General features: G+C 46.6%; 2 long non-coding RNA genes across 3 annotated transcripts; both read right to left on the reverse strand.

Annotated features, from left to right (window-relative positions):
• Nucleotides 1–1,336: 1,336 nt before the first annotated feature.
• LOC148005670 (uncharacterized) lies at nt 1,337–20,598 on the reverse strand. 2 transcript variants are annotated; one of them, XR_015621402.1, is made up of 3 exons: nt 20,248–20,598; nt 19,436–19,776; nt 1,337–1,877 (listed from the first exon to the last, which is right to left on the reverse strand). It is a non-coding gene; the product is annotated as an uncharacterized LOC148005670 (long non-coding RNA). The 2 variants fall into 2 exon arrangements; XR_015621403.1 differs by having other exon boundaries at nt 20,240–20,440.
• Lnc056 (long non-coding RNA 056) lies at nt 13,195–13,638 on the reverse strand. Its single transcript, NR_126574.1, has 2 exons — nt 13,541–13,638; nt 13,195–13,349 (listed from the first exon to the last, which is right to left on the reverse strand). It is a non-coding gene; the product is annotated as a long non-coding RNA 056 (long non-coding RNA).
• Nucleotides 20,599–20,980: the final 382 nt, after the last annotated feature.

The raw sequence follows: 20,980 nt of genomic DNA on the forward strand, positions 1-20,980 counted from the left end.
GCCCTCCAGAGGGCAGAGGGATCATGGCCTTCCCCTGTTTGCTTTCTGGTCTCCCTTCTTGGATTTCCTCTCCCTCTCTTCAAGTCTCCCCACCCCCGCCGTCTGTGTTCTTCTTTCTAGACTTTCCCTCACTCCTGACCTCTCCCTGCTTCTGGTGCTTTCCCAAGCTCTCTCTCTCTCCTCCCTCTAATCATTCTAGCAAGTTTACAGCATCAAAGGATTTGGCTCCATTTTACAGATGAAAAAATATACATGGTAGGAAATGAGACACGTTTAAGTGGTCCGCTGAGGAAGCGGCAGAAATGGGCTTAGGACCCAGGGTATTTGACCGCAGAGCCTGCACTTGAGTACCGTGTGTTTATAATCTCCGAGAAGATGGAATTTCAGAGTGTATGATCTGTCCCTGGGTGGGGGGAGGTGGTACAAAACTCATGGTCAGTGTTGGCGCTATTCCTTGTTCCCTTGTCCCTCTGGGCCAACCCCCCAGCCTCCCTGCAGCTCTTGCTTGGCACCTATCTTCACTCTGCTCCTGTTTGTCCCGTCCTTAGCTATAGGTCTGCTGTGTCCTGACCACATCCAGAGAGGCATTATTCCTTTGCAAGCAAAACATGTCCTGCTCTCCCTGGAAGATAGGCTGTACGCAAAGACTTCCTGCAGACTGCTGTGCTCATCGTGGCTCAGGATTCTTGTAAACTGCAGTCACAGAGGGTGGCACTTCCTGCCAGAGGGAGCCTTGTCCTCTCCCTGACCTTGGTCTTATTATCCCTTGTTGTCCGTCTCAGAGCCCCTCCCCCCACTGACTGAGGCCCTTGTCCTACCCACATCAGGTCACCTCAGACAGGGAGAGAGAAACTATGTCATCTGGAGGTGACAAGGGACACGCTGGCATTCTGGAGCGGGCCCTGCTCCTGACTGTGTTCACTGACCACCCAGATCCTTCCTTCCCCAGAACCAAGTTACTAAATTCAGAAACAGTCAGTTACAAACCAACACACAAAGGTGGAAAGAGCTGGCAGTCCCTTCTCTGCTTCTGTAAGAAAACCTTTCTGAAGTAGCAGGCTTCTTGCCTTCGGCTGAAGCGGAAGTGCTTTCAGGGACCCCATCTTAGAGCACCCTGGCTGCATGCAGTCCCTCCTTCCTTCTCCACCTCCAAGTTGCCTCTTGCCTCCAGCGTAGAAATCTCTGTGGCTCTCTACCCAAATTCTGTCTCTCTGGGCCCTTTGGTCATTCTCTTTGGGGGCTTTAAGAGGGGGCAGGAACTGAGAACAGTATTCAAACGGCGTTCTGAGTGGGGGCAAAAACCTTTCTCACGAAGAAATAAAAGAACAGACGTTAATAGCTTGGAAAACAATGGTAATATTTAATTAACCTTTGGAAATGGCTGCCTTGCACATCTGCATGCGTCGGCTCATCCTCAGAACAGAGGATCTGTGTGTGCCCAGGCCAAGATCAACACACTGGGCCACGCATTTCCTCCACTGGGATGTGACGGGGTGGTGGTGGGGGGGGAGGGAGTACCGATAGATCCCCCTCCCCCTCCTGAATCAGTTGTTTTGCTTTAAAAAATTCATGTGATCCAGCTGCCCCATCGAGGCTGAACATGGCCTGTTGTGCTGCACCTCTGAGGACCCCAGGTTGAAGGCTGGCTCCTTCCCCTGTCATTGTGGCAGACAGGCTCGGGGCCTCCTGGGGGCTGGAAGGTCAGTTCTGATGACAGCAAAAATCAGCTCGATGTGCACGAGTGTTCTCCCAACACGGCATGCATCTGCAGGACACGGAATTAGACTCATCTGCAAGTGTCAGCTCACAGCTTCTTCGGTGACTTCTCTCCCCCTTGCAATGGCGGTGTGCTCTGATGGTTTGTGAAGTAGTGTCATCTAGGGAGCAAGAAGGTTGGCTCATTAACATATCACTTGGTTAAAGTAGATCAATGTTGATGGAATTGTTTAAGGGATTCCCCATCGGAGGACTGACCTGCGAACCATGCTGATCAACCTGTTAGTTCTACCACAGCTAAATGCCAATCCTTCCCTTCTAGTACTCTGTTTCGTAACTGCTTTGAGGAGCACGGCTCACGATGGAAGTCTGAACCAAAGCGTGAGGACTGATTAACCAGTTTTCTTTTACGAATAGCCAAGGAAGGAAAAATTAGGGTAATGTTTTCCTCTTTGGCGTGTTGGAACGTAAGAGGGTGGGCATTAAGTTATTAAGACAATGAGTACAGAAAGGAGGATTGGTGTCTCTAGCTGTATTATACATCAGCCAAGCAGAGTCCTTTGGGGTGGCGTATCCAGGGAGTCTCAGCACTCTGGAGGCAGAGATAGGAGAATTAAGGCAAGTCTGAGACCAGCCTGGTTTACGTAGAGAATTCCCAGCCATCTTGGAGTACAAGATGGGTTTTTTTTGGTTTGTTTTGTTTTAGAAAAGGTTTAAAGGAATGCCTACACTTAGCAATAATTCTTTCCTTTTATTTATTTTTCCTGATGCTCTAACTTGAAACAACAAAGAAGTCTGGGACTTCAAAACTAGGTCCCCCCCCCCATAATGTTTTCTAACCTTTATTTTATGTGAATGAGTGTCACATATGTGTCTGTCCACCAAGTGTGTATCAGAACTTCTGGGATTGGAGTTAAATAGACAGTTGTAAAGCTGCTATGTGGTTGTTGGGATTTGAACTCAGGTCCTCTGGAAGAGGAGACAGTGCTCTTAGTCAATGAACCATCTCTCTAGCCCCCAAGCCTTTAGGCAATATTGAGGGCAAATAAACACTTGATTAGGGCGAGAAATTAATGCAACTGGTTGCTAAATTTGCCTTTTCCTGATCAGACGGACATGCCACCATTGGCCACAACTGCAAAATAATCTTCTCTGTGTTGTTCTAAGAAGACAAGCACACGGTAGAGATAGGGAATTAGCTTAGGTATGTGAGGGCTGTGATAAACTGACAGTGAGCCTTCTCCACGGGTGTGGGTCTGACCGTCAGACCGTCAGACCGTCAGACCCACAACTCATATGGCAAGGATAAGAAACATGAAGACCTACAAATGGCACAACTGTGAATTCTCCTTTGTTGGGTTGAGAGTAAATGTCTTTTGGCTTCATGAAATCACAGAAATTATTTCTTGGAGATTAAAAAAAATTGTGATTTGGTCACAAGCCTACATTTAGATAGCATTTGTGAGGTTGGGGAGGTAGCTCAGGGATTAAGAACATGTACTGTTTTCCTAGGAGACTGAAGCCCCATTCACAACATCTACATGTGGTAGCTCACAAATCCTGTAACTGTAGTTCCAGGGGATCTGACATCCTCTTCTGGATTCCAAGGACACTGCGTGCCCATATAGTGATCTGGGCAACTTCTCAGTAAAGAAAGTGAACATGGATATGATATTGTAGGTGGACCAGTCTTAGCCCCATTTCTGCTACTGTAATAGAACACGCAAGACTATATATGCTATAAATAGCTTATATGGTACATGGGTCTGGAGGCTGGGAAACCTGGGGATATGGCCCTAGTATACACAGTGAGGACCTGGGGATATGGTCCTAATATACACGGTGAGGACCTGGTACTGTGTTATTCGGTGGAGGGAGGGTGGAGGCAGGGGAGTATATAAAACAGAGACATCATGGCAAGCCATTCATTCTTTTATCAGCAACCGACTCCCTCACTCAGGATCACAGCATTAATCCATTCATGAGCCGGAGCCCTCACAACTTGCTCACCTCCTAAAGGTCTCCTCCTCAACCCTGTCCTTCCCCATTGCAGCCTGAACTCTGAAGAGGACATGGAAACCATAGCAGGGGCACACACAAGCTGGAGGCCACGCCATGGTAATATGACATGCCAGTGATACAGGAGAGAACTGACGACAGAGGTAACCATCTACAGCAAGGGGCGTTTTCAGGGGGTCCATGTACTCCTGCCCGTTTAATTCCCCATGCTGCTAAGCTCTTGCTTCCTGTGATTAGCTCTCTCATAAAAATCTAAGTTGAGGGGTTGGGGATTTAGCTCAGTGGTAGAGCGCTTGCCTAGCAATCGCAAAGCCCTGGGTTCGGTCCTCAGCTCCGAAAAAAACAAACAAACAAACAAACAAACAAAAAAACCAAAAAACAAAAAAAAAATCTAAGTTGACTTCTAGGAGGTGGGAGGGAAACTGTATGTGCATGCATAAGAGCGGAGGCAGTCGAGTGTGTGTGTGTGTGTGCGTGTGTGCGTGTGTGCCTGTGTGTGTGTGCCTGTGTGTGTGCCTGTGTGCATGTGTGCATGTGTGCCTGTGCGTGTGTGCATGTGTGCCTGTGTGTCTGTGTGTGTGCCTGTGTGTGTGCCTGTGTGTCTGTGTGTGTGCCTGTGTGTCTATGTGTGTGCCTGTGTGCCTGTGTGTCTCTGTGTGTGTGCCTGTGTGCATGTGTGCATGTGTGCCTGTGTGTGTGTGCGTGTGTGCATGCGTGCCTGTGTGTCTGTGTGTGTGCCTGTGTGCATGTGTGCATGTGTGCCTGTGTGTGTGCCTGTGTGCCTGTGTGTCTGTGTGTGTGTGCCTGTGTGCCTGTGTGCATGTGTGCATGTGTGCCTGTGTGCCTGTGTGTCTGTGTGTGCCTGTGTGCCTGTGTGCATGTGTGTGTGTGCCTGTGTGTGTGCATGTGTGCATGTGTGCCTGTGTGTGTGTGCCTGTGTGTGTGTGCCTGTGTGCATGTGTGCGTGTGTGCATGTGTGCCTGTGTGTCTGTGTGTGTGTGCGTGTGTGCATGTGTGCATGTGTGTCTGTGTGTCTGTGCCTGTGTGCCTGTGTGCATGTGTGCCTGTGTGCATGTGTGCCTGTGTGTGTGCCTGTGTGTGTGTCTGTGTGTGTGTGCCTGTGTGCCTGGGTGCATGTGTGCCTGTGTGTGTGTCTGTGTGTGTGCCTGTGTGCCTGTGTGTCTGTGTGTGTGTGCCTGTGTGCATGTGTGCATGTGTGCCTGTGTGTGTGTGTGCCTGTGTGCCTGTGTGCATGTGTGCCTGTGTGCATGTGTGCCTGTGTGTGTGTGCCTGTGTGTGTGCCTGTGTGCGTGTGTGCATGTGTGCCTGTGTGTCTGTGTGTGTGCCTGTGTGCATGTGTGTGTGCATGCCTGTGTGTGAACGCACTCGCACACACACATGCACTTTTGCTTGCAAGTGGTGGGGGTCTGAGGGTCTGAGCAGTTTTCCAAGATTCCCCAGAATACGGAAGGCTTGTGGTGCATATGGGAGATCTGACAAGAACAGCAGAAGGTGAGGAAATGGCTGGAAGCAACACTAATGCCACTCCATCTGGAAAGAGGGGTACTGTTTAGTACGTCTGGAACGCATTATTTCTGCAAATAGCTCAACCTCTACCAACTTTCAGGCAGGGATCCCGGTCGCTGCCAAAACGAGCTCTCCCTGACGGTAGTGTGGTGGGAGACGCTGAGCAAATGAACTAATAGCACAAAGCAGGAAATCTGTAGAGATGGCAGCCGTGAAGGTACCACACAGCAAGCACCTGCCTCTCTCCAAAAAGACAGCCTGGGTTTCACATCACATTAGGCTGGGGCCGCGCCGGGGGAGGCCTCAACCTGGTGGGATTTGGAGCTCAGCAGCCATTTCCAACAATTTCTCACAATTTCTGGGCTCAGAAAAGCCCCAAATAGAGTTAGCCAAATGGCTTTCCTGCATTGATTTTTATACCCGTGGGTATTTTGAAGGAAATTAAATCCATGTGTTTCTGATTCGGTTGCCATTAGCACGAGAACGTTGGGGTTTTTTTTTTTTTTTCTTTGAGAGTTATAGCGTGCGCTGGGTGCCTTCGCGCTGTGCTGCTTAAATGCTATAAAACCGTCTAGCCAGACACGGAGGTACGGGGAGCCGGGTGTGCTGCTGCAAGCCATTTCCCTGCCTGTCCAGAAGGCAACATGTTTTTGTCATTTGCATCCTCTCTGAATGTAGCACAACATGTTTTCTTGTGCCTGTTAATCATCTATCATTTCCAATTTGAATGAAGCAGTATTAGTATAGATGATGAGAAATTACCATTAACCACTAAGAGCTGGGTGGGAGTTCTTCAAAGGAAAGCAGCCACGAAGACTGGCATGGTGTCCTAGTCCCTGGGCAAAGGAGTCAATGGTGCTGGAGCCCCAGGATGGTCCATGAGGGCTAGGTGGTAATATCACCCCGGCAGGTGAGCCTCTGTGGGAAAAGCCTCGTGGGAGTCATGGCATTCCCTGGTTCGTTCGTTGTAGACCAGGCTGGCCTTGAACTTACAAAGGTCAAGCCTGCCTCTGCCTTCCTAGTGTTGGGATTAATGGCATGTGTCATTATGGCTTTTGATCTCCTTGACCATCAGATTGAATACCTTTGGTTAAGATTCTTTAAGAAAAAAAAAGAGTCTACTTCCTGGATAACGATATGTACGTGTATGGATATGTGTACGTAAGAGCAGGTGCCCGTGGAGGTCAGAAGAGGGTTCTGGGTCCCCTGGATTTAGAGTAGTAGGTGGTTGTGAACCCCTCCGGGTGGGTTCTGGGAACCAAACTCAGGTACACTTTCATAGCTACTGAGCCATCTCTCTATCCCCTGATCAGGACCCGTTTTAAGAGTGTCATAGACAGACAGACAGACAGGCAGGCAGGCAGGCAGGCAGGCAAACAATCCCATTTAGTCTTATCACATTCTTTGCATGATTATATACCCTTAAAAAGAATCAGCGATGCACATTTAGTAGGAGCTGGGCTTTGACTTTGGGTTTTTACCAAGGTTGCTGCTCCTCAGTCTGAGACTTTCCCATGAGGATGGGCAGAGGCAGTGCATCACAGCTCACACTGTATGGCCAAGCCAGGCCATGCAGGAGGTTTCACCAATTCAGTCCTTTTTCCACTTACAGTGTTATCTGTGAATTAAAAACTGACTTCATAAATGGAGGGACACCTGTATTAAGTCTCTGCTGTGTTCAAGGTCTTGTACTTGATATTGAGAACTTTCCAAAGATGAGAAGACTTTTTTTTTAAATCTCTGGAGGGAAGATTCAGGAGCAGAAGCACATGAACTAATTTATTAAATATTGACTGTGAGGGAGGTGGAGGCAGGACAATAGGGAATTCAAGGCCATTCTCTCATACACAGCAAGTTCAAGGCTGAGCTTCACAGAAACCTGAACTACATGGGGACCTGCATCAAACACACACACACACACACACACACACACACACACACACATATACAGACACACACACATAGACACACACAGACACATAGACCCACAGACAGATACACACACACAGACACACAGACACATACACACACAGACACACACACACAGATAGACACACATAGACCCACAGACACACACACATACACACATACAGACACACACAGACACACACACACATACACACATACAGACATACACAGACACACACACATACACACATACAGACACACATACACACACACAAACACACAGAGACACAGACACACACATGCACACACACATGTACATACACATGCATACACACACAGAAATACAGACACACACACAGACACACACACAGACACACACACACAGACAAGACCCACACATGCACACACACAGTGCTGTGGGCATTATTTGCTTGATTTCATTATCAAAGGATTTGCTAAAGTAGGTTTATTATTCCATTTTGTAAGAGAATTTTCCTAAGGAAGCAGGAAGATTCATTAATTTGCCAAGGACACAGAGCTTACACATGGAGGAGACAGGACATAGATTCTTTTCTCTGACTGAAAGGCTTGTGATACCTTCTCTCTGTCCCATTCTCTTACTATTTAACGTGACAATGGTTAAGTAGTTGTGTATAATAATATATAGAATTTGATAACTGGAATCCTGGGGGCTGTATAGAACTTTGCCTTGGGGACCATGTAAGACTTTACTGAAGAAAATGTTATATCTGGGGTTTTGAAAGGATGATGGAGAGTGACCCAGCAGAGAGAAAGAATGGGCAGCATATGACAAAGGGAAAGATGGCCACAAGGATCCTGTTTCAGTACGGAAAACCTACTCCTTACTTCATGTGGATGGCACTGATTAATATGGAGACTGTTGACCAGGTCATACTTCTCTGGGTATAATTATAATCTAGGTGCGTGTTCTTTGAGCTTTCAGGCTGCACCCATCCTTCTGCCCTCTGGGCCGTGGAGGCTCGTCTTTGACACCTGGCATCTCAAGGAGCACTTTGATTTGCCTTGACTTTGGTTAACCTTGACAAACTCATTGGAAAACAGTTCCCCTGGTTTCCCTCCATCCACACTGTCACCTGAGGTGCCTTGTTCCTCATTTGCAACAGGGGGTGAGGGTGGGGGGAAAAGAGGGTCTGTTTCAAGCACAGCTGGTGGCAATTTTGCTCTAAATTCAGTGAATTCAGAGGCTGTGGAGCAAACAGAAAATTTCATGCTTCGGCCAAAGTAGTGGCCAACAGAGCTTTGGTAATTTACATGGTGTGTCCACAACCTGCTTCCCATGAAATTGCCTGCTAGTGTGGACAAGCTGGGGAGTCGTCATCGAGCTGTTTTCAGGAAGGCTGTCTCAATGCCTTGAGTCTGGCTCTCTTGTTTTGTATGTTTTGTACAGCTTCGGTCTATACTCTCCTCTGAAAGCCAGCAGTAGACTGCTTACCAAGGCCAGTCTTACTTCGTCACTTAAGTAGCTCAAAAGTAGTGGCTGGCAAGATGCTCAGGGATTGGATGCCTGTCTAGCATTCATGAGGCCCCAGGTTCCTTCCCTAGCACCACAAAACCCAAAGCAAACAAGAGCTGTTGCAGATGTCCCTTGTGTCCTGGCAAGGACAGTGCTCTTGATGGAACACAGTTGCCTAATCCAGTCTAGAATTTAACCCAAGACACAAGCACCATTGGAGACCTGCCAGTGCTTCTAATAGAGGTAAAATAAGTATTTCTAGTGCTTCTGTCCACCAAGCAAGAACCCCAGACTCCATTTAGACTTAATGGAACAACTCATGATTTAGACTCAAGCGAAAACAAGCAAGCAAGCAAACAAAAATCCCCTTCTCAATGGTCGGAATGAAGAGGGTAGACGCAACTGTCACTAAGGATTCACTAGGTCTACATTTTCCAATGGCTGCTGGAAACTGAGACCATTTGTTTGTTCTTCAATCAAGGACAATCTCATTCTCTCTTGATTGTTCCAGAGATAGTGGTTACAATGTTCTCTTCTCTTTGCTACATTAAAACAAATCCTAGTCTATTTTGCCTTTCCTCAGAAGAGCCTTTACCACGAATGTATCTATCCATCCCCATACACTTGCATCAACTTGTCCAGGGGAGTTGAACAACCATCTAGTTACTCCTGGTAGGGCACCAGTGCATTTAATTGCAGATACTTACAGATTCATTGGCAACTTATGGGTGGTTAAACCACTGAAGAAAATGCTTCCCCATCAACCTATTTATATCCCCAGAGAGAGGTAGGACTGCACAAGCCCCTACCCTCTCTCTATGAACATTAATGAGCCCAACCTTGTGTGGAACACCTTTGGGCATCATAGCTATTGATGAGTATTGAGTGGGACATGGCTTTCCACAGTCACCTGCGTGCCCGTGAATTTTTGGGACCTTCTCCAAGGCCTTCATGTCACCCACCTGTCACACCACTAACTGAAACCCAGAAGAAGTCTAAATACAGTGGTGCTGTGGGCTGTATTGGGGTGTAAGAGCTTCTGCCTTTCCAAGCCGTGTTCTAAAAGCTAACTCATTTCAGGGCACTTGCAACCCATCACCATCTTTAATTAGGGCCTTTCTGAGCTGAGGCAACATAACTATGCTATAAACATGGTGGTCAGCAACTAATGCCCTGGACCCAGTCCCCCGCTGGCTGTGCAGAGAGGCCAGTCAGATGGCCTGGAGACATTGCTGGCAGCTACTACTGCTCCTCGTATTTGGAAACGAAGGACCATAAATGGTGGCTGCCTTCCAATATGTAAATGAATGAATGAATGAATGAATGAATAAATAAATAAATAAATAAATAAATAAATAAATAAATAAATAAATAAATAAATGTAGAGAATGTTGACCCTGGCTTCCCTGCCAGACAGTAGCCAGCTTCTGAGTTCATGTTGGGGGAGATGAAAGAGAGAAGGGTACTGAATAGGTTTTTGAGCAGTAGCCTCAGATCTGCTTGGAACCTCGCCTCATTTTGGAAATCTTTCAATTGGCTTTCTGGCCCTTGCTGGAAAGTGCAACCATTCTGTCAGACATGAGACTGTGTGAGCGCATTCACAATAATTATCAGCGATATCCTGAGATGGAGTCATTTGTAAGGATGAGCTGTTGTCAACAGATACTTCAGCTACGATTCGTAATCGTGGCTCAGCTTCTGGGAGAGTGTGTGCTCAGTCTGCAGGCAGTTTAAGGTGCTGAACACACACACACACACACACACACACACACACACTCTCTCATATACACAGACACCGACACATACAGAGACACATACACAGACAGACACACAAACACACATACTCAGAAAACAGAAACACACACAGAGACACACAATCACATACACACATAGACACACACTCATAGACAGACACAAGGACATGCATACTCATACACAACGTGGACACTCACATATAGACATATACATTGGCACACAGACACGTATTCTAATATAAGATACACACACACACACACACACACACACACATTTTAAGAATCTCAACTCTGGGGCTTGATCTTGTCAGTCCACAGGTTTGTAGCCCCTGTCTTTCTAATTCTGTGCATTGAACAAGGTTTGAGTCAGCCAAGATGGTAGCACCGTTCAATGTGTAGAAGGAAATGTCTTGTTTATGTTTCTGCCTGTCATTTCAGAAGATACGAATACCTGTGGAACAACTGAATGAACCCGAGACTTCTTTTCTAGACCCCACAACCCTGCTGCTTCTGGATTTTGAATCTGTCCAGAGCCACACTTCCCAGAACCCTTAGCATCGCCATCGCGTAGATACCATAGACACTGTAGACACCGTAGACACCATAGACATTGTAGACACCGTAGACACCGTAGACAGCGTAGACACCGTAGACACCGTAGACACCGTAGACACCGTAGACACCGTAGACACCGTAGACACCGTAGACACCGTAGACACCGTAGACACCGTAGACAGACACTGTAGACACCGTAGACAGACACCGTAGACAGACACCGTAGACACCGTAGACACCGTAGACACCGTAGACACCGTAGACAGACACTGTAGATACGGCTTTCACTTGGCTCATGTGTCTCTTTTTCTTGTTATGGGTCACACGACTAATGCACGCTACAGACTTTTCCCACTTTTTCACTTTATTTCACTGCCTTCTCGTTCCATCTCTCCCCCTTTCTTGAGAAATTTCAAGAAAGTTCAGTGCAAACAATTGAGAAACTCTAACAGAAGCCGAGGGCAGAGAGGAGAGGGCAAAGGGCTAACGAGGAGGGGCCAAGCCCAGTGCCTTCTCTTGAGACCCAGTGGGAAGGCTGTCTCCTGGGCAAAGCCTCCAGTCTTAAAAGACCAGCATGTTTCCTTTTGGCAGCTGACCTGCCAAGAATTAACCCTTTGAGAAACTGCCCTGTATGGTTTGGTTACTGCTTTTCTTTACACTGTCAGGTCTTGTTTACCTGTTACGGCATGAGTGTGAGGTCCAATATTAGTGTAATGGGCTATATAGTTTGCTACCAGTTTTCACCAGTTTAGTTATCACTGCTTTCCCAGAATGCTATCAAAGTACTTGAACAACTTCCTACTTACTACCGGTTTCAAGATGAGATAGTCACATAAAGAGGGGAATTCTCTTTTCCCAGAAGGGCTCTTGTCAGAAGTCAGGTTCCAAAGAACTGTGGATTAGGCCTGGAAGTTTCCGAGGACCACTTTCAGTTTGGGGGTTGGTGAGGCAGCTAATGCCATGCTGTTTCCTAGCAACCCCCACCCCTCAAACCCCCCACCCCCACACCACCACCACTACAAAGAGACAGGAGCCTAGTTTCTTCCCCTTGGGTTCCTAATATGCTTCTGTTATTTATATCTTTAATTGTGCAAGAGTATCCAGAATGGTAAAAACCGAACAAGTGGATAAATTTAAAAATTTAAAAAAAAAATCCTAGTTGCTGATGTCTGACTTCCCGTGTTCTCGTTGTTGCTACTCTTGTTGCTTTGGGTTTTTGTTTTGCTTCTCGAATGTTGTTGTTTTCCAGGAAAGCTGTCGTTTATCGTGAGAACAGGAGCAGCCATGTGTTGATTTTTCTGGATTCCTTTTGGCTACTGTCCCAGTGCTAATGAAGGCCCTTCCAAAGTGCTAACGAGCTGGTGCCAAAATCAGTTACGCCGAAAACAATGGAGCCGCATAGCATGCAGACAGCGTGTATACCCGCATTTGCACACACGTGCGCATGCACACACAGATTTAAAATAGTATGTTCGTGTGCAACTTCCTGTGTGCAAATCAGACATAGCCATGCACGCCAACATGATGTGCACGTTGGAACTTCACAAAGGAGAATGGGAAGGTTCCTTTTATGAAACGACTAATATTTGGTTGCAGAAATCATTCCTAGCTCAAAGGAGGAGCAAAGTTTCTAGATTTTTCTGGGCACGAATTTTCTAGCTGGGAAACTAGAAATGTACGCTCATTAACGTAAACAATGTAAGGTGTAATGTCCGCGTGGCTATGGATTTTATTTTACTGAAAGGAAGATCCTGCTCTAAGAAGCACCCGGGCACTGCTTAGTTTAGAATTGGCCCCCCTGGCTGATTTTAGTAAAGTCACCAGCACTGATCTTTGAGCCCTTTTAAGGTGGTATTTTGTGGCTGGGGCTCTCTCTGGTTTCCATGGGTTTTCCTTGAGCCTTTCTCTCAGTGTGTAATTATTCTCGCCTCAATTTGTTTACACAGCTTGGAGATGGGGACAGAGTTCTCTGGCGACTGTGCAACTGCAGCAATCAGCGTAAAGAGAAGCATTTAGATGCTATAAAACCTAACAGCCCGGCATGCACCATTACATAGCAGTTACCGAAATTTAGTAAATTAAATTAAATAATTTTAAATAAATTGATTTCAGGGATTTAAAAACTCATCTCTGTGGAATCTAGTTGTCAGTTTTTTTTATTTTTATTATTGTTCATCAAGTACAATTTATGTTTTTTAATGAATCAAAATCCCTCTTCCGCCACCTAGTCCAAAGTAGCTCTCGGTACCCTCGATTGAGTCGGTAGCTTCGTGCGCCATCTTCCGGCGGCGTCTAGTACCACGGCCGCGAGGCATCACTCCGCGAGGAGTTGGGGGAGTCGCGGCGACAGCCAGGGTGGCCACGTCTCACCGTCTCTGCAAAAATTCACGGTTAGGACGATGCTCGAAGCGAATGCGTAAACTGCTCCCGTGGGCTTTGTCATTGTGGGTCACCCTGAAGCACGGGGACAGCCCAGAGAGACTTTGGCTGTGGGGGCTGAAGGTTTGTTTTCTGTCAGTGGACGCCTGCCCTCCCTCTCCTTCATTAACGCCTGGATGAGATTGACCTGCTGTTTGCCCGACATCGCCACGAAGCCAGCGGTCCCTCCGCACCCACAGCCTTTCTCTGCTCCAGCACAGCTCGGTTCCAAGGGGCCGCTGCATGTTCAGACGCACAGCCCAGATAAAGACCTGTGGGGTTTTAAATATTTTATTTCCTTTTCTGAAACGATCAAAGTCATGCGTGATTGGGATAATGACGAGCCGCGCCTTGTTTTTAAGGCTATTTTTTTTTACATGTATGGTTAATCTGACGATAGTTTAACAAATAAAAAACCATCAGATGATACTGATAGGGATTGAAGGAGAGGGAAATCCTTTCCTTAGCAGCACTGAAGCAGCTTGACGTATCTCGTTTCGGTAAAGTGCCACCTACGTCTTTCCCCACGTACTCTGGGTTGTAATCCAGCGCACCCACGTACAATGGCTAATAATCCAAACCTCCGGGAAAGGAATCCTCCCCCCTCTAGTTGGACCTCTCTTCTAGCTTCTAGGCAGAAGGCAGAGTGGGGAACTGAGCGCCTGAGTGCTTTCCGGGTTAACAACTGGCTTGTCCCCTCCCCCACTACAACGCTTCAGCGCAGCAACAGATGGTGTTGGTTTTTTTTTTTTTTTCCCTTCTGAGTTTAAGATGGTTCATTTTGTGCCTTCTCGGGAGAAAGATGAAGATTAACTCCACTCCATCGTGAGCAAGAGCAAAGGAAAAAATGTGATATCTTCTAAGAAAAACAAAAACAAAAACAAAAGACCCTTTATCTCGCCCATGTGTGGTCAGTGCCCTCTTTGTCGTCTTCAAGTGGGAGTTTCTTCTCTCTTACACTTTATTCCCTTTCCCGCCATGTACCTCTGCTTCCTTCCTTCCTAGGCATGTACTTTCCGTGTCTGTACAGACAAGAAGGGTAAGGAAAAGTTGTCTGATAATGTATAATTCTGTGCATGTTACGGATCTCTGGAGAGTTTGAAGGCTGTTTTACTCTTTCAAGCAAATGATAAAACAAAGCATCGGCGTCAGGAACAGGGCTGGAGAGGCGGCTTGGCGGGAAAAGGCACTTTTCCCAAGCAGACAACCTCCGTTTGATTCCAGACTAGCACATGGTGGAAAGAAAGAACAGACTCCCCAAAACTGTTCTCTGACCTTCCTCCACACCTGCGTCATGATACTCAAGCGCTTTCACCACACCCCCAGACCCGAGGGAGAGAACGATTTGGACTCACACATTAAATAAATAACATTTAATAACATCTAATAGAGAACAGAAATCACACAAAGGCAAATTCAAGAAAATAGGATTAACGTGGTGGCCTAGGCCTACAAACCCAGATATTGAAAAACCGAGGCAGGAGGTAGGCTATGCGTTTAAAGTCCATCTGAACTAAAGAATGAGACCTCTTCCTCTCTCAGGAAGCAAGCACGAAAACAATCAAAACAAAAACAAAAAAACAAAAACAAACCAAGCAATCCAATACAAGCTGGCCTGGTAACACATGTCTGCCAGTAATGCTAGAGTTTGGAACGTTGGTTTTAGAGTGAGTTCACTGTTCAGCTGATCTAACGTGTATAAAAAGAAGAAATGGCATCAGATGGTCTTGCTACCAATAATACAATTATTTACTTATTTAAGATTTTTTTGAGGTAGTCTCATAATATAGCCCCAAGCTGGTCTCTTTGGCCTTAGTCCTCAGTGCTAGTATTAAAGGTCTGTGCCAGCAAGATCAGCCTCCAGCCTTAAAGGAGCGCCTTCCCCCCCAGACACGAAGATGTAAAAAGGCAAAACAAAACAAAATGAAACAATACAAGAATCTGTTACATGTTAAGGTTGAACGGCCCTTTCTCCATCTGCTAACTGAGGGCCAGTTCTTCTCAGCTCCTGGTCTTGTATGTCATTCATAACATTTAATGCAGTTACACTGTCATTCAAGTGTCCTTGGTTCCAGACCGGCCACAGGAGGCATGGTCCTAAGCGCTTTGCACTTGGTCAGCCCCTGGGCTAATCTGAGAGCTTCATGTTGGCACTGCCTTCCTCCTCAGTCCCTCGGTGCTATGAGCTGCTAGTCCTAATCTCATGCAGTCATTTACTTGACTTCTTTTTCCCCACTTTAAAAGGGAGGCAAAGAAACAGGCATCAACGAGGCCTTTCAGACTCCCTGTTTGTCTGTTTCTTTATGAAGAAACCCAGAAACAAAGTGACTTTGTGTTTTTCTGAAATGAGAACACCTTCAGGAGAGTGTTACAAGCTGAACGGAACCCCCTGCCTCAATTCCCGTGCTGAATTCCTCCTTGGTAGCTTGGAAGGACACCTTATCTGGAGACAGGGTCTTTATAGAAACGGATAAGCTAAAATGAGGTCATTAGAGCTCATTCCAATCCAGTCTGAATGGTGGCCTTGTAAGAAGGGGAAGTTTAGACATGTTTAGAGAGACAGCTGTGTGGGGGGCAGAAGGAGAAGATGTTGGCCACCTACAACCTAAGGAGAGAGGCCTCAAGGGATTTTCTTAGCGTTCTTAGAAGGAGACAGCCCTGCTGGCAATTTGACTCTAGTGGTTTTTTTTTTTTTTTGCGGGTGGGGGGGTGGCATCTGGGAGGCGAGGCAGCAAATTTCCGTCGTGTAAGCCAAATTCATAGTTGAGGTTTTTGTTGCTGGGGCCAAAGCATCTTATAGAAAGAAAGATTTGTTTTGGCTCCCTGTTTCAGAGGGTTTCAGCCGGCTGCAGCAGGGTCAGGCGGGATAGAGCAGACCATAGCTGGTAGCTGCAGCACGTGACAGATGTTCCTCATCTCCGACAGAGGAGGAGGAAGCAGAGGACAAGGTTGAAGGCAGAGGCCAGGTGATGACTTTCAAAGATGGACTCCAGTAACCTCCCAAGACAGTACCAGCTGAAGAACAAGCACTTAAAACACTGTTCATGGGGACCTGGCAGACTCTAAGCCCAGCACCGGCTCAGCACCTTTTAATGGCGGCCTTTGTAAATTAGTGTAGAGCAGAGGACAGCATCGGGTGCTTGTTTATTTCTGAATTCAAAACAAAACAACAACCAAAGAACAAACAAACAAAACTCCCAAAAAACTAAAAACCACACACACACACACACACACACACACACACACACACACACACACACCAAAACCAAAACCAAAACCAAAACTCTCCAGCAGGGAATTTTTGGAATGCTTTGGGAAGTCCTCAACAGTGTGTTAAAAGAGGGTTTTTTCTGCAGCCCGGCCCTGCCCAACTGAGCTGTACACTGTGCTACAACCACAGCCTAGGTTTCTTGAGGCACTGTTGCCATGTGCAAACCATTCCTGTAAATGGGAAGAAACGCCTTTTATAAAGCTTCACAGATCTGGGCCCCAAAAGCACTCTCCGGATAACCAACTAAAAACTTCCAGACCATCCTACCTTATGGGTTTCTCTCACAAACCGTTAATACATTTTGAACAGAGACCGCCCCCCGCCCCCCGAACCTGTAAACCTAACCTCTGAGGGTGCATCTGTCCAGGCCACCCAGGTGGAAGGCTCAGGTGAGAGCTTTTTGTGTGTGCACTTGAAAGGTGAGACGCCCCTCAACAGATGCTCTCTATAGGCCTGCCTGACTGGTCTTTTCATCAGTGCAGCTGTGTTCCCCAGGGAGCGCTTGGTCAAATGCTAATTCTTTGCTGGATGCCATGGCATTGGGCTGATTCCATATGGTGTTCCTGTTCACAGGCATCCGAGAGAAGCCCAGCGCACTTCCTATCCATAGAGCACACTCAGCACAGCAGCAACAGGCTGGGTTTGTAAAAAAGGAGACACATACCCACAGATTTTAGCCTCACTTAGGTCTCTCTATTTTATTTTTGTTTTTAGGGGTGTGTGTGTGTGTGTGTGTGTGTGTGTGTGTGTGTGTGTGTATGTGTGCACGAGCTTATGTCATGGTGCACATGTGACAGTTGGAAGACATCCTTGGGTGTCAGTCTTCACTGTCTACCTTGTTTGAGAAGGGTTCTTGTTCACTGCTGTCTATGGCTGCCTGGCTACTGGCTTTCTCCATTTTGAGGATCTGACACCAGACCCACTGGCTTATGTGACAAATGACTTACTCACCAAGCTAGCTCTCCAGCCTCTAGATTTGGCTTTTAATCTGAGGTCAGTAAGCACCTCAACACCAAGTCCTATCATGAGAATCCAATCTCATTGAAAAGGGTTGTAGGACATTTTTGTTTGCTTCGCGTGGATAGACCTCAAGATGAGTCTGGAGATGGACAGAGGAGAGGAGTCAAGCGGGACAAAGCAATGTACTTTATACGGATTTATCACAAAGTCCTGTAGACGTTCGGGAAGTCAACAACGAAACCTGTTACCTTTTTGTACAAGTGATATATGTGAATAAAATTATAAGAAAAGAAAAATCAGATATTAGTACCAGTGTGCTTTTAAGACTCTAGGAGATTACCCATGATTGCGGATCATGGTGGCTGCCTTCCATAAGCCTTTAGTAACGAAGAAGAAATCATGCTGAGTTTTCCTCAGATTACCATTGCCTTGTGCCTGTTCCACTGGGGCAAAGAACACGTGAAGGGGACGAGTGTGGCGGAGCACCCATGTCATAGGTCAGCCACAGAGCACGGCACCCTGTACCTCATGACAGTGTCTTCCTGAAAAAAGCCAACACACGTGCATGCTAACCTGGATCTGTAGGCTTTTCAACTGTCATTTGTTAGACTGACTACACACACACACACACACACACACACACACACACACACACACACGCAGAATTCATTAGGTGTAAGGCATTTGCTCTCCGGGTTTTGGATTAAAGACTGAGAAAGCTAATCAAATGTCAAAAACCAGAGCATGATTAATAAATGAATAAAATGATTCACCTATTAAAATGGCATCTTTGTCACTTTCACTTGGGTTCACGCTGTAAGACCCTATAAAGACAAAGGTCACGGTCTAACCCATTTAAAAATAACCGTGCTTTCTCTGTAGAGAACTCTGAGGTCAAATTGAAGAGGTTCAACCACTTCGTGCTTTTCCTTCTTTGGTGGGCTCTGCCTGTCCTTCTGCCTATTGCCACCCGAGAGCTGACAGGTGGTATTTTCGTAGCTCATGCCTGGCTACAATATGACACACATGTACACTGGCTTCCATGTCCATTTGTCACCAGGATATGTGTCATCTATGCCAAGCATGTACATGTGAAGTCACATGACTTCAGCTATCACTCCACTCAAGGCAGCGTCCTCCTGCTATTCACATTTAAAAACAAACAAACATGGTTTTGTTCACTGGCGACTAGATTGCTTCATGAGAAGATGTGCTAAATGGCCGAAGGGAGATGTTCCTGCTCTCACAGAAGACAGCATGCTGATTTTCCTCTCTGGATTGCATGAGATGAGTGCGATGCAAAAATATCATACATTTCATCACCACAGAGGCAGCTCTGAATTCTGTACACATAATGACGGGCTAACAGCTGCAGCTGCAAGGTGACATCCTTAAAGGTAAAGACACTGAGGTATTGATTAGGCAAATCTATTTGCAAGGTGGCGGCGATGTATAGACAGGAGAATGTGGTGGCAGAGAAGCCCGAGAGTGTGAGCATTAGAAATACCTCACACGGTTCATAAATAATAATAATTATAATAAAGACTCTGCCCGCGGCTTAAGGAACCAAGTAATATGAATTGATTGTTAACATTTCGCCTTAAAGATGGATTAAATTAAGTCTGAATCACACAGTAATTTTTATGAAAGTACTGTACATATGACATCGAAATTAATGCCAAATGAATTCATTACGAGTGAGATAATTACAACGCATATCCGATAAATTAGGGATGGCAGGGCATTTAGAATCCAAGGCACTAAAGTACAGTGTTAGAGTCAAAAGTGTTAGTACAGAGGGGATCGCCTTACCTCTGAGTTCCTCGGTCTTTCAAATTGAGTGTTACCGGGGCTGTGAATGACTGTGCTGGCTCCACTGGACAGGAGAAGGCACGAGGTCTTTGTTCAGTGATGCTCTTCCAGGGAGTTCTTAATGCAGAAATGCGGATGAGTTGAGTAAACAACTGGTCTTGGTGAGCAAGGGGTCGAGCTTTGCGGTCATCTCTCTTGCCTGCTGGCCAGACCCATTGGGCCCCGGAGGAAGCTTCCCCTGGTCCATGAGGGGCTCGGTACAATTCTTGCACATCGCAGGGGTTCATGTTGGATTGTGGAGATGCTGAGGGCCTTTGTCAGGAGTTCCCTCAGTCTTGTGCCTGAGCCACAGGAATAGGAAATGGCTGTAAGTGTGAGGCTGGCGCTGATTAGGTGGGCTCTGCTAAGTGCATGAAGAGAGGGCTATGGCTCTCTGAAAGAGATCAGATTTCTGTTTGACAAACAATTGCTGGGTTTGGTGGTCTAAGACCAAGATCCCAAAATTGAGGAAGTGGAGGTAAGAAGACCATGAATTTAAAATCAGCCTTGGGTTTCTGGTGAGTTCAAGGTCATACCTGGGATACTTGAGAACCTCTAAACAACCAGAACACCCCCACCCCCACCCCCAAACAACAACAGAAACAAAACCAAGGGCTGGGGATGTAACACTTGCCTAGCACATACACGGCCCCTGAGTTTAACCCCTAGTGTTGCAAAACAAACAAACAAACAAACAAACAAACAAAATATCAAACAAACAACCAAGCCAAACCAACCCCCCAAAAGACACCTGCCCCTCCAAACCTCCAAACCTCCACTGAGTTGCTGCAAGTCAAGAAAGGTGTCAAAAATCACTCAGAACGTGAGCGAAGGCTGTGGAGTCTACCCTGAGTCCCCTTGCCACCATCGTTCATCTCTGGGTAATAGAATGTCCTAAAATATCTAAAACATGCCAGTGAGATAACGTTCCCTAAGTGTCTGGGTTGCTGCAAAGGCCAGAGTCACATCGTATCAGGGAATTGCTGGAAGTTCAGAAAAAGCAACTGGGAGAGAGAGAGGGGGAGGAGAAAGGAGACAGAGTGAGTGAAGATGCTGGCAAAAGAGACAATGAGAGAAGGAGGGGAGCTGAAGCGAGATATTCCAATTCAGGGCTGAGGGTTCACAATCAGGGCTGCTCTCACTGTTTACCCTCCTCTCCCCCTGGGTGTTGGCAACGACAGAATAGCAGGTCAGAGTCGATTGCCAACACTGAGCATTGTTATTGGGACTCATTTCTGTGCCACATACTTGGATTATGTTGTCAGCCTCGTGGTGGGGATTTCCAGTCCCTTTAACTCACATAGTATATGTGACAAGGATGTGGGTCTGGGGTTGTTTTAATATGCACTGCCTCAGCCAGTGTGGTTTAATAACCACTATACATCATGCTAGCCTCTATGACAACTGTGAGCTTTAGACAGAGGGGCTCTTCTACATCTAGTCTGCTGTAGAAAGGTCTAGAAGATATATTCTAGTTCCCGCAGAAGTGGCGGACGGCACCGGAGT

This window comes from Rattus norvegicus, chromosome 5 (genome assembly GCF_021556685.1).
Source record: "Rattus norvegicus strain SHRSP/BbbUtx chromosome 5, alternate assembly SHRSP_T2T, whole genome shotgun sequence".
Classification (NCBI taxonomy): Eukaryota; Metazoa; Chordata; class Mammalia; order Rodentia; family Muridae; genus Rattus; species Rattus norvegicus.